A 15,187-nucleotide genomic window follows, 5' to 3' on the forward strand; every position below is an offset into this window, starting at 1 on the left:
TTTTGTTGGATGGGTATCTTCCTGCCATCCTCCTTAATAAAGGCCAAAGCAAAGAATTAATTTGCTTATGTAAGCAAGTTATACTAATGAGTGGTTGTAGAGATTACATTTTACATGTATTGACACATATACCCCACATTGAACTTTATTAGCTAATATGGTTTACAGTCAATCAACAAACCACAGAGTAATTTTTTTTTTGTTACATTTGTACCCCGCGCTTTCCCACTCATGGCAGGCTCAATGCAGCTTACAAGGGGCAATGGAGGGTTAAGTGACTTGCCCAAAGTCACAAGGAGCTGCCTGTGCCTGAAGTGGGAATCGAACTTAGTAATGAAAAAATAGATCCTTAAGTCTACAATAACTGACAGCAAAGTAAAAAGTTACATAGCAGTCACATAGGGTAACTCTTCTATGATCTAATTTCCAGCGGTAACAAATCCCACCATTTAGTCGCTTGAAAATCAAAACTGGCAGTCTCTGATAGCAGTAGGAGGTTGTGGGCATGCCTGCAAATGAGAGTGATTTATAATGTAAAACATTAGTAAACCCCTTGTAAGGAAGGGATTTTCGCTCCTTTTATTCCCCAGTTTTTGGGAGTAGCTGGGACTCAGGTGATACTTCTGGATCTTGGGAAGTGTGGTCCTTAGGTCAGGAGGCCTAAGGGAAACGTGCATCATTGTGTTTGAGATCTGTTCCTTTTAGATCGTGGAAGAGGTTCATCCAGGACCGTAAGGGGAGGAATTGGGTTGGAGAGTTGAGTACAGACCTAAATAGAGGCCTGTCATTGGTCAAAGATGAGGAGAGTCTGGACTGAGAGCTCACAGAAATTTACTGCAGTCTCTGTCCACTTTTACTTACTTTTTCTGAAGTGTATTCTGGATTTGTTTGGAGATTTATCCATCCTTGTTTCAATTTCCAATTCATTTATTTTTATTCTTTTCTGGACAATAGACAATTACAGCAGTAAAAGTGTTCAAGTAGCATACATATATCATACTGTTTACTATGTCAACACCACACACAATAAAATACCTTACTACAGTGGCTCCCAAACCTGATCCTGGAGGCATCCAAACCAGTCAAGTTTTTAGGATATCCACAACAAATATTCATGAGAGAAATTTGCATGCACTGCCTCTACTGCATGCAAATCTCATGAATACTCATTGTGGATATCCTGAAAACCTGACTGGCTGGGGTGCCTCCAGGATCAGGTTTGGGAACCACTGCCTTAATAGACAGCATAGGGTGTAAGTGGAGGTGGGACATACTGTATAGACAGTTAAGACAGAACAACAGGAGTTAGAAAATAAGGGGACTAAGAAAGTTGCACATGATGTCAGAAAAGGTGCAAGAATAAGATCTTGGCTCTGGTATGCGTGGATAAGCAAGTCCTGCTATAATATGTGCAGTCAGCGCTAGTCCTTGTGTGTTAAGTTGTTTCTTCATTTTATATACTGCCTATCTGCTCATAGCAGGAGGGTAACAAAAATCCATCAAAACAGTTGGACTGGAGCTTAAAAGATTTTGTTCAGCAAATTTATTTTAGTCAGAACACTGAGTTTTGTTGATGCAACTGTGTGCTGGCAGAATGCTTGGAGGAGATGATAGACCTCAAAAGCAAACATTTACCCCCTCCCCAACAACCAGCCTGAGAGGTGTGGGGTGTGGTTACAAGTTGAAAGGGAGACTAGGGCTACACTTACATTCTTGCTTCCTGAAAATCTGACAATTTGGCAATTCCTGATCTATGTTTTCCTTTCCTAGACTGTGCCCAATTCTGAAGGCTGATTTTTTTTTTTCTTGCGGGAGAGGGCAGTAGTTTTTTTCTTGTTTCCTTGGCTTTCTAGTTGAATATGATCTACAGTTGGAATTCAATACAATGAACCATTATTAGCAACTACCCAAGGATCTTTCCCCCTATCTTATATTCCCTTCCAACTCACGTGCCCAGATTCTGTAGCCACAGTCCTCACTAGGGCCCAGGTGCTCAGAAGCAAATGACCTATAAGTGCATTCACTCTGCTGCCCCTCACTACCTCTCCACCCTCATCTCTCCCTACACTCCTTCCCAGGAACTCTGTTCACTAGGCAAACCTCTCCTAATTGCACCCTTCTCCTCCATCGCTAACTCCAGACTCCGTTCCTTTTATCACATCGCACCTTATGCCTGGAATAGACTTCCTGAGCCATTACGCCAAGCTCCTTCCCTGGCCACCTTCAAATCCGGGCTAAGGGCCTATCTGTTTGATGCTGCTTTTAATTCCTAATTTGTCACCTACTCTTAACCCTTATCTTGTCTTCCTCTCTTCAATAGTACCCTTTTCCCTATGTATCCTATCTGTCTGTCCTACCCTTTTCCCTTATTTGTCCTATCTGTTTTGTCCTGATTTAGATTGTAAGCTCTTTTGAGCAGGGACTGTCTTTTCTTTATGTTCAACTGTGAAGCGCTGCATACGTCTGGTAGCACTATAGAAATGATTTGTTGTAGTAGTAGTAGATGCTAGAGGTCATTAGCACCGGACTAGTGCCCGCATTAACTAGTGCAGAATGCTTACAGGGCTCTAGCATGGGGAACAATGAGCGCACCAAATATCAGTTCAAATAGCATGCTAACGTAGTCAAGTGAGATCATTTCCTATTCACTCCCATGGCTCAGAACAGCACACAAAACACAGCAAAAATAACGTCAGCTTGGATCAGGCGGTAGGGTGTTTGTGCTGAGCCTTCTGCTTTGCAAGCCTGCACGCTTAGATCTTGCTAAAGAGAAGATCATCAGCAGGTTCTGAGCACTCTCCCATTGTTTAGAAAGCTGAAGGGTTCCCACACATTTGACTTTATTGCATTAATTCTCAAAGATATTCAAACAGAGTTTGCCATCAGATGAAAAACTGTTAGAACAGCAGCAATGATGCCTACTTTGTGAAAGCCTGAAAATGCAAGTGATGAATTAGACAGCACTACCTCTAAGGCAGATGATATAATGACAATAATGATGATAAAGTACTCTTTGTTATATGGAACTCAAGTGTTTCAGAGATTCCCTTGATCATAACTTGCAGACCTAGTCAGAAGACATCAGTAATATTGTAAACTGGCCTGATCTGAAGGTCAATCCACTTTCTGCTAGTGCAGTTATTGAACCTTTTTAGCTGTGCTAGATTAATAACTCACAAGCACACTTGCATAAGTGACAGGTCATTTTCAAAAACTTAGTTTTACAAAAAGCAAAGTGGATTGAATTTTAGAGCAATAAAGTTGTTGGGTAAAAACATTAATAGTTGCATTCATTGTAGTTGTGGTACTTTTATTTTTTACTCAAATAGTATTATATTAGACAATAACTTTTTACTTAAGTATTAAAATATACATTTATTTTTACTTAAAGTACTTTGGCTTAGTACTTTGAACAACACTATTGATACTTTACATGTATCAGTGTAATTGATAACCACGTGTGATTCTGACAACAATGAGCACAGGGAGGGTTGGTAAACACCAATAATCTCATCCATACTAAAATACAAATCAGAACACAAATCATTTCATTTTAACTTCCAGTAGAATTATGTCACTTGTTTACCCTTCATGTCCCAGGGTCAGAAAACACACATTCTGGATAAAATAACTAGAGAAATTAAACAACGGGAGAGGGCAGCTCAGACATGATGCTAATATGGAAAGAATGATCCGAAGACTTGTTCCAAAGAGTTTATTTATTCATTTGCTAGATTATCCGAGTGCAGTCTGTGCACAGTTGATTTTCTACTGAACAACACTTACACATGATACAAAAATAAAGTGGTATACTATGCATTAGCAAATTTCTGCAATAAGGGGAGGCAGGCTCTTTATTTTTTACATGGTAACTAACCTAACTCCAGGTTACTGTGGGATTTTGGTCCAGATCTGCCTTAGAACAAAATAATCCGCTCCCTGTCACCCTAACCAAGTACTGTGCCAATGCAATCTGGTCCAAATCATTCTGCTGCACAGAACACTAAGAGCACATTAGCAGAAAGCTGCATTAGAAAACTGACTTAAGGCCTTGGATATTGCTGCCAAATGGACAGCTCCTAGAATTCAGAGGCTTGTTTCCAGCAGCTCTTCTGGGCTTTCAGGTTAATAGCATTCTGCCTCTATTAAGCTATAGGGCCATATGCCTTCAATAGCAGCTAACAAGAGTCATCTCCATTTTAGCCTCCCATGCCACTCTATTAATGGTCCATGGTGAGAGGCCAAAGACCATGGCTGCTCACAAAGCCCAATTCAGTGCACCCAGCACTCAACAATGGCAATGACTAGTGGTCAAAGACACTCCCATAAGGAGAGAAGGACAGGCCTGAGAATCCAATGCCAACCTGTGTCTTCTGTAAAGCAGTGCATTAGTTATCGGGCTGGGCCATTTAACCCTTTATCAACAGTGTGTACTAAACAGGCATGAGAGTACACCTGATGGGAATGAAAGTTAGGACCAGACTCAAATCTCAGAATACCCTGGAGTTCTGGTTGGTAATGCTAGGAAAGATTTACCAACGTAACATTGGAAGCAATGTTAAAATGCCTTCTATAAACAAATCTTCAGTTGATACAAGCAACACAGAAAAATGTTAAAGAAATAAATAGATTAAAAGAATACAATCTAAAAGTAAAAAGGAAGTTAAAAAATGTTTTTCTTTACACCAATTGAAAATACACACGTATTTATATACATATATCTACATACATATATAGTAGGTCCTCTTAAAGTGCCCCTGCCATGGTCAGACAAGTGTTAATAAATAAACAAGTACTACACAGGATGATAATACAACTAGGCATTTTTGTATATTCTACATAATTGTAAAAGAGATTCACTACACCTGCTGCCCAGCAATTGTGATCTCATTGGTTTTCCAAAAACTGAAACAAGGCGTTCAGCTTTTCTGCCCAACAAAAATTCTCCATTTGACTATTTCAATAAAATATTTTAAAAAGTAGTTCACTGTAAACTGGTGTAGTGGCTGCATGAGATCTGGATAGGATCAGAACTGAAGCACTCACTTTACTCAGTTCAAAAAACCAAGGTGGCAATGCAGGAGGGAGCTTTCAGAAACTATAAGCTCTTGTTTTTCTTTCAGGACTGAAATAGCTATGAGCAGGAAAAAAAAAACTCCAAAACTAAAATAAATTCCTGCTAATACTGATCTTCTAGAGCAGGAGTGGGCCATTTTACTATACAGGCAAGAAGTACAATACTAAAAAAAATTGAGACTTTACAATGTTAAAAACGGCGGACTGGCAACAAAAATAAACCCACACGGTTCTTATTTCCCTTCCATAATCCTCATTTTTATTTTAATTCACGTAAGTCTGTTCTTGGATGGGGCCTATCCATTGTATGGAAATGAATTTGTTGTTATCTGGGTTTATTTTTAAGTTTTCTTTTTTTTTTAAATCTAGATAGGAGTATGTCACCACTTGTAAATAAAAAGATCAGCTACTGTCACCTGTTCCTTTTTTTTCTTTTAAACCATTTATGAAGAGAGATCCTCCCCCTGCGGTCTAACCAGAGCCCCTTTCTAAAGGGGAAGTCCCCTCACTGCCCAACTAGAATGCAGGAGGGAGACCCCAACTTCTGGTGGAAAAAAAAAAACTTGCCCACCCTTGCTCTAAAGCAGTTATTTATCTCTGGAATTCTAGAAACAACTAGAACATCCCCAGAATGGCCTCTGTAACCAGAGCAGCTGAGGGTACGAGATTCCCCAGACAAGCAAGCTCTCAGCGCTCAGCTCGGTAAATCTTGGTCCTTGTGATATCACTAAATAAACCCACTTATGAACATTCTGATGTATACCCAGAGACGTACAGCGCATCACAAGCATGACTGAGCAGATATACAGCAAATGGTTTACAAGCTGAGGAGCAGTGAAGCGTCTGGGCTGTAGACTAGAAGGAAATCCATAACATCAATACAGCAGAGACAGCCAAACAAATATGTGCAAGCAAAGCATGCTTACCAGATACACATGACAAAAGCAACAAGTGGCCTATGCTGCCCCATATGGTGAATCTCAAGTTAAAATCACGCACAGATCAGATTTGCTAAAGCAAAAAAGTGTGAAAACCACAAAAGATACTGTGAATCAATATAATAGCACACCCATATATTAAAACAAGGAGGAAAAAGACCTCATACTACTGTGGCCAACAAGCATGTGAAACAGGACCATACATATCTGCTGATCAACCAACCTGCAGGCAACATTCTGGCTAAAATTGCCTCTGGTGCTTGCTATAATAATTGTTTCTGCTACATTCCTTACAAATACTCCAGATTTAGTCAACAATTCTCATGAGCCCTTGGGAGACAGCAGATTTGCAAAACAACAATACACAGTAGCATGTATACATACACTAGGGCCAGTGCCTCTTAACCCTCTCCTGGAAGCATACCTGGCCAATTCAGTTTTCACATTATCCCACTGTGCGTACATGAGATAGCTCTGAAAGCTCTGAAAGCAATGTATGCAAATTTATCTCAAGCGTAATCCTGAATCTGACAGGATTGTGGTGGGATACCTTGCCAAAGTATACCACAGCAAAGATGAGAATGTATTATAAGTGTGAACATATATTCCTTTTTGGGCATGCTGAGTTCTTCTCCCATCACCAACATCTAGAACTGGGCAGAGAAATCTACAGAAAACATGTCCTGTTGTGATGGCAGCTAAAAATACAGGTAAGAAATGATCAACACTTTGCTACGCCTACGCTCTAGTCACCATTCTGTTAAACGTAAAGATACCCAAAAGCACTTATATAACCTAATGCTGTGAGAATCAATGGGCAGATTAAGGGAAAATAAACATCTTTGATGAAAATAACCTGCTCTCATAATCAGGACAATGTTAAAAGATAATTGCAAGGCTCGTATGTCTGCAGGAAAAAAAAAATCACATCTCCCTTTGCATAATTTGCCTTGCAATTGTTGTCTAATCAGTAGATCTACAATCCATCAACAAGGACATGCCTGCTTGCGACTACACTAAGGAAGTTATTTTAGAAGCCCTATTCCATGTGGAAATGCCAAATTTACAAATGTGTATCATATACGAAATGGCTCCACCGTGGCAGATTTATTTTCTAAAATACCACTGGAATAGAGCGAATCCCAACCTGGACATCTCAATTCCAATCACTACATTCTATATAAAATTGGAGCTTCACAGACCGTATTTCCATCCCTCCTAAGATAGCATGCCTTAATAGCTCAGAACTAATTATAGCAGGCAATCCAGAACAGAAAGCATAGAGAATCAATGAAAGAAATACTCATCTGCCTCACTTAGATTTCAACAGTCAATAATCTCAAATACACAATACAGGGGAGTCATACAACAAACTACTACATGCAACATGCATATATACACACACACACACACACACACACACACACGTAGCCCTAAAGAAAAGCTTATGAATAAGCATTTTAGCTTAAATGATTTTTTTTCTTCCTGAAAATAAATGTTTTGTATTTTCTACATAGGTTATGAATTTTGTTACTTTTTATATACCTGGTATTCAGACATGTTGCGTATACCAGAAAAGATATTGTGATCTGTAAGTCAATGGATTGTGTGTGCTGCACAAAAGACAGGTCAAAGTAACAGAACTGATTGCATGTAGTCCTTGTGAATGGTTGGTGCTTGCTACTGTATCATTGCTAAGGGAGAGCTACACTTGTCTTCCGAAATTCCTATAGTCTTTAAGAATTGATTTTGCCATGAATGTGTGCGAGTGAGACAGAGAAGATGAGAAAGTGCTAGCTTGCTCACATACATGGAGTATAAGCTACAACGGACTTGAGTATGAGAGCAAAACTTATGAATGAAAGGTTTAGATTAGGATCAAAGCTTACAAGATTGCAGTACTGAATAATGTAGGCATGAGGGCAGGACTAAGCAGTTTTTAAAACGAGAATACTACCATCCTCGGTGGGAAAACAGGTACTGGCCCAACAGAGATGGATTTTACAGGGAAAACTAAGTGGTACTGAAAAATAGGATAAGAGTTAAAATGTTATAACGGGTAACATTAAAAACTATGACTTGTCCCAGATCATTTTTCACTTCTTGTAAAATGTTAAGAATTTTTAAGCATAACCAAGAGAATGTATTAACAGCTATGGAAGCTGGAAATTAATTTCATTTTATTTCCTGACTTGATATACCACACACCATGTTTACAGCAGTCTCATGGCTCCTATATGTGAAAGAAAGGAACGTGTGTGTTCAGTAATTGGGTATATGTGGGCACGTCTGTGAGCAGAGTGGAAAGTGTTAATGGAATTCCCATGGTGATGTCTCCTGCTCAGCATTCTGAAAATCATTTGCAGATAGGAACAGATTATTGTTTTCAGCCAAATCTCTTTTAATATCTTCTTTTCTGAACTGCTGCTATGTGGCAAAAAAAACAAAATGGGCAAGATGACTCCACAGTGAACAAGGCTGAAAGCAGAGACCAGGAAGGTTGCTCCTACAATGCTGCATACACCTTAGAAACTCAGCTGGTTTAACAGTTAAGACCTGGTGTAGACTGATAACAGAAAGATCAGCTCCAGCATCCAAAGTCTTAGCAAAGGAAAGTCAGAAGTTGCACAAATATCCAGAGACATTCATTCAATTATGTCATTTTCCAGAAACACAAAATCAGATTTACTATTTCGTCCTCTCTCTCATACACCTAATAAAGGGAAGTAATTCACACAAATTGCATGGGCCCTGCTGTACTTATATGCAATCATATTCTATATTTCTATGGAATCAGTTATATTAAAGAAAACTCTGAGTTAATGTTATGAACAGTTTTCTTGCCAAACATTAATAATGGGGGGGAGGGGTAATCGTACACAATGTGCATCAACTTTTGAAAAGCAAGGTGAAGGATGTATCAAGCAACAATTTGATCAAAATAGGAATAGCTTAAAAAAATTTTTTTTTTAGGAGGCAGAATAGCTTATGTGGATAAACTAAGAAAATCTGCCAGTGGGATTATCAGAATTTTAGAACATAAAAGAACTGAAAGCCTTTAAAAGTACTTTTTGATTTCTTCTCCTAAATTATCTCTTTTCAAAAGAAACTAAGACCCTGCCACGGAAGCCAAGATTTAAATAAAGACGAATGCCCTATTTAGTACGATTTATGAGTTTCCTCAATCTATTCTGCACAGGGCAGAACAAACAGCACCAAGTACTGTGATCCTGTTAGGAAGCAAAGCTTTAGAAGATGCAAGCAAGCAAGGATAAACCACTGCCAACCTTCTGGAATTGGGAGAGCAACACAGAAAACTATTACAGCAAATCAACCTGTTTACTACTTCTATTGTCAGGATTATACCAGAGCAAGGTCCAAAATCTCCTAAGCAAGCCTCGTTTTTGGAGAACGGAATGCCCAAAAAAAAAAAACCAGATTCTATCCTCATATTTTATTTTACCTAGGAAAATCTGTAAAGAATCCTCCAAACCCTTCTGTGTCCATGCACAGGTATGAATAATCAATGTTCTCCACTGGGTACCTGCTTGCTTTGTGCTAGAGTTCAGTGACTTTTCTGAAATTAACCTGCACAGAATTGCTAGTCTTCATAATCACCACCATAAACGTAAGAGTTAATCCAATGGAAAGGTAAACAAAGTAAGAAAAATGTAAACAAATTCAAAACAGGTAAAAAAAAAAAAAAACAGGAATAAAATTTTGAATACCTTGAACTCTGAATTTTAACGCTGTTGGAGTGTTTCACAGAATTCTAAGGGGAAATATTATCTGTAAAAACAGGGACCAGTGAGTTAGCAAATGCAAAATACATCAACATTGCTAGTGTTTAGCAAGGCAACAGTAAATGTAGAGCATGCAAAAATGCAGAGTTAAAAAGGAAAAAAGTTATACCACGATTATCAAGACATGGCTAGGAAGAGGAAAATCCACCTCTGCTTTTGAATACACTATCCATAGGCCAGCGCATGAGAGAAGAGGAGGATTCACCTATGCAGAAGTGAAGAGGCAATGAAAGCAGCTGAAAGTGGTCCAACAGGAGCTGAATGAGGACTGCTTCGTACTCGAGCCTGGTCAGTGTCATTCTGGTCCAAGAAATATTAAGGGCTGTGGCCGTCAGGATGGAATTCCATTTACCACGAGAAGAGTTCTCTCTTTATCCCCAGCAACAATCATCTCAGTACTGGAGGACGGAAACAGCCTATTAAAAAAGGCAACAAAAAATATGGACATTAGGAACAGAGAACAAAATAAGTAACACTTAACACCAACTCCTCATTACTTGCAATATGTTCTTTATTATTGTGCCTCTGAAGGTGGATTACTATATATAATTCTTCAGATAATATTTAGGAGCAGAAAGTTGATTAATGAGGCAGACTTCAAGGGAAAGGAGGTCACAGGTATTTGGGAACTCATGTGCTTGCCTAATGACAGGCCATTCTGTGGATTCAGTCCTCTATTTCAGAATTCTTTCAGATTGCTCCTGACAGGATGTGACACGAGGGGTATTCAGCCAGGAAAGCTTTTAATTTAGAATATATATATATATATATATATATAAGCAAATTCTAATATAACTATTATATTCAATCTTTATTTCATTATAACACAATTACAAAATCTTATTATTATTCAATATGTTAAAACCCACAATAAACCATTCATTCTTCATTCATACCTACATAACTTTTATATATAACGTTAAAATGTTCAGATATTATAACACACATATGACTGTCAATATATATTTGCCAATTAAGTCTCTAGGTATTGCTCTTAATATAATCAATCACAAATTTCATGCTTTATCTTCTGTGACCATAATCATTTTAAAGTTTTCAATGTTCTTCCGCTAACAACAACTTTCCGTTGTAAAAGTGTAGTCCGTTGTAGCTTTACTTGGTAAACAGGAATATATATCTTCTGTAATTCTTCATAACAAATCCATTCTTTCTCCTCTTAATTAGCAAATCATATGATTTTCTATTTTATTATAAGTATTTTAATTCAGTCTTCAATTGTTTCCCTCAAACTAAGAAATGTGAAGACTTCCTTGGTTTAAATTCTACAATATTTTTTCTTTCTCTTTCACCAAAACCCAACACGTACGTGTTTCGCTCCTCAGAGCGTCTTCAGGGTTCGTGATCTAAATGAACAACAATAAATATATCACTCTCTATTCTACATACTTCATATTTCTAAACACATAATAAAGCATTAGCTTACCGGCCTACGCAGGCTGTTGGGCACTCGACATTATTCTTTCTCTGAGTCGTCTCCTTAGACGCCCACACATGCGTAGAAACCTACATCAGGATTCAGTATTTATCCATTACCTATTAGAGGCTTAACCATTCTATTTCTTTATTAAGGCCGTAAGGTGTGACCGTATTCCACCTGAAAATTAAACGCTGTTCTCTACGTAACAGCATTAAAGGGATATTACCTCCATTTTTCGGATTAACTTGGCCTAATACTACAAACCGTAAATCTTGAATATTATGACCCTTTAGTTGCCAATGAGTAACAATAGGAGCCTCCTTACGACCAGTGCGTAGGCTACTTAAATGTTGGGCAATTCTTGCCTTAATTTTCTGAGTCGTTTGACCAATATACCACAATTTGCAGGGACATTGAATACCATAAATACAATTTTTAGTCTCACAGTTTGAGGTATCTCTTAATATATATTTCTTACCATTAGAGTAAGGAATTTCCACAAATTGAACTTGCATTGCAAATTTGCAATAAACGCAGTGGCCACATATCCCGTGGCTGCCAATATTACTATCATTAGTACTTATCCAATTCTTATTTGGACTTAAATATTCACCCAAATTTATGCCTCTGGAAAAGGCAAAACGTGGAGTATTTTTAAATTCTTCGTGGATGGTAAGAAGTGACCAATGTTTTTTAATAATCTGAACAATCTCATTAGATTTTAACGTATATGGCAGAACACAGGTTAGTGGTTCATGCTTTAATTTGTGGTTCCTTTGTTGACACCATTCATTATGAAAATTAAAAGCTCTTTTGGTAGCTTTTCTCAAAATTTTTTTTGGATAACCTCGTTGAGCAAACCTTTCCACCATCTGATTAGCTTGAGTTCTAAATTCTTCTCGAGAGCTACATAATCTACGAATTCGTAATAGCTGACTGGCAGGAATGCTATTTTTTAATGATTGCGGATGATGACTACGGTAGTGAAGAATCGTGTTCCTATCTGTATCTTTACGAAATGCTTTTGTAATAAATCTATCATTATCCACACTGATATTCACATCCAAAAAATTAACGGTGCAACCACCGATATGATGTGTAAACTTAATGTGTGCACTAATAGTATTTAGGTATTCTAAAAATTCCTCCAGTGATTCCTCTGAGCCACTCCAAATCAGCAGTATATCGTCTATATACCGTAACCAGGTTAGAACTCCTTCAAAAAGGTTAGATGGATATATTAATTGCTCTTCCACATCATTCATATATAAACAGGCTATCGTGGGAGCAACTGTGGCTCCCATCGCCACACCTTTTATTTGATGAAAAAATGAGTCACGAAATTTAAAGTAGTTATGGAAAATCACTAACTTAGCTATCCCTTTAAGCAGCTCTATTTTCGCCGCTGATAAGGGGAGTGTTCTTAAAAGATCTTCAACCATTTGCATCGCTTCCCCTTGTGGAATATTAGTGTATAAAGATGTTACATCTAGTGTAACTAAATAGATCCGCGTTAGGAGTTACGGATCAAGAAAGGGATCTGGGTGTCGTCGTCGATGATACGCTGAAACCTTCTGCTCAGTGTGCTGCTGCGGCTAGGAAAGCGAATAGAATGTTGGGTGTTATTAAGAAGGGTATGGAGTCCAGGTGTGCGGATGTTATAATGCCGTTGTATCGCTCCATGGTGCGACCGCACCTGGAGTATTGTGTTCAGTACTGGTCTCCGTATCTCAAAAAAGATATAGTAGAATTGGAAAAGGTACAGCGAAGGGCGACGAAAATGATAGTGGGGATGGGACGACTTTCCTATGAAGAGAGGCTGAGAAGGCTAGGGCTTTTCAGCTTGGAGAAGAGACGGCTGAGGGGAGATATGATAGAAGTGTATAAAATAATGAGTGGAATGGATCGGGTGGATGTGAAGCGACTGTTCACGCTATCCAAAAATACTAGGACTAGAGGGCATGAGTTGAAGCTACAGTGTGGTAAATTTAAAACGAATCGGAGAAAATTTTTCTTCACCCAACATGTAATTAGACTCTGGAATTCATTGCCGGAGAACGTGGTACGGGCGGTTAGCTTGACGGAGTTTAAAAAGGGGTTAGATAGATTCCTAAAGGACAAGTCCATAGACCGCTATTAAATGGACTGGAAAAATTCCTCATTTTTAGGTATAACTTGTCTGGAATGTTTTTACGTTTGGGGAGCGTGCCAGGTGCCCTTGACCTGGATTGGCCACTGTCGGTGACAGGATGCTGGGCTAGATGGACCTTTGGTCTTTCCCAGTATGGCACTACTTATGTACTTATGTACTTATGTAACATCATTAGGTATTTTTATCGACTGTAATATCTGCAACAAATGGCCCGAGTCTTTAACATAAGATTTAATGTTCCCCATACATGGTCGTAAATGAAAATCAAGGAACTGAGATAAAGGTTCAAAAAGGGAATCACACCCAGAAACTATAGGGCGACCAGGGGGTTTATGTCTGTCTTTGTGAATTTTAGGTAAAAAGTAGATCATTGGAATCTTAGGATGTTGTTTAAATAGATATTGAAATTCACGAATAGTTATGATTCCATCATCAGCTGCTTTTTTAAGCAAAACATATACCCGTTCTTGAAGGTTTACAGTGGGATCTTCACTTAAACTTTGATAGAATATTATATCATTCAGCTGTCTAGCGGCTTCTGTTATATAATTCTTTATATCCTGTACCACTACACCACCTCCTTTATCCGCCCTCAACACTATTATATTCTTATCTTCTTGTAAATCCTTTATTGCCTGATGTTGTGCATATGATAGATTTCGTTGACTTAACCTATCAACCTGTTCTAATTTCTTTAAATCATGTAAGACCCACTGTTGGAATGTGGCTATCGCTGAATCTACTGGTCCATACGGTTGCCAAGTCGAAGGCAAACGATATTTTTGGAGGAATGTACAATTTTCATCATATTGCAAATCATTATCTTGTATTTCATCATTACCAAAATACAGTTTTAATCGTAGTTTTCTAAAGAACTTATATAAACTAACCCGTATATCAAAAGTATTATGAAGTTGTGTGGGTACAAACGTCAAACCCATACTAAGAACCTGAGTCTGAATGGGACTAAGAATCTTGGTTGACAAATTAAAGACTATAGATTGGTTTTCTTCTGTCTTTTGGATCGAACCACCATTGAGGCAGCATGTTTATTTATATATATATATAAATAAAAATGATGAAATAAACTGCTGTCTTGATGGTCTGCTTTAACAAACAGGACCACATATCATTAAAATGAACAAAAAACAAATTAATGTGGTATTTTAAGTCATCCAATATATACTGAAGTTATAATTATGCGTTGCAAACCTGTACATAATTGCTGTCTTTTAACTGTATATATATTAAAAGCCACGTTTTTTCCAAGCTTGAAGGCCTTACTAAAACAGCCGAATAAACTTCTTTTAAGAAACTCCTGACAGTCAGGCAAGTGTCAATCTTGGGCTGGGGAAGCCTGTATCAATATGCTTATAAGCAATGCTAGAAACAAGCTAATTCTCAAACAAGCAAATTCAGATCTCTCCCATTTAATCCTGAAAAAATTACAACCAGGCCAGTAGTTCATACGCCAGTGCTACACACTACCATGCAAACGACCTGGATTTAATTCCCAGGCTGGGCTTCTGTTCTCTAAAATGACCATGACCAGTGGTACAGAAGTTTTCATAACGCCTGTTGGACAGTGTTTCGATCAGTGGGATCAGACTTAGGAACCATATTATCCTGGTTCCAAAAGATACCACATTTTGTGGCCCCTGCCCAAGGACTTTCATTGTAATGTATGGGCTGAGCTGAACAGAGGAAACCAACCATCACAGTGCTGTAGGCCAAGGGAAACTGGTTCTGATTAAGCTAAAAGCCACAAGGAGTAGGAAGA

At 38.3% G+C, this 15,187-nt stretch overlaps 1 protein-coding gene across 3 annotated transcripts in view; it reads right to left on the minus strand.

Moving 5' to 3' along the window:
* Positions 1–5,437: 5,437 nt before the first annotated feature.
* The window catches only part of NAA60 (N(alpha)-acetyltransferase 60, NatF catalytic subunit), a 95,969-nt gene continuing 86,219 nt past the window's right edge, over positions 5,438–15,187 (minus strand). For all 3 annotated transcript variants that reach the window (XM_030211403.1, XM_030211405.1, XM_030211406.1), the window contains one exon: positions 5,438–10,233. The gene's annotated coding sequence lies outside the window, so the exon portion shown is untranslated. The remainder of the gene's footprint in view (positions 10,234–15,187) is intronic.

Source organism: Microcaecilia unicolor, chromosome 8 (genome assembly GCF_901765095.1).
Source record: "Microcaecilia unicolor chromosome 8, aMicUni1.1, whole genome shotgun sequence".
In the NCBI taxonomy this organism is placed as follows: Eukaryota; Metazoa; Chordata; class Amphibia; order Gymnophiona; family Siphonopidae; genus Microcaecilia; species Microcaecilia unicolor.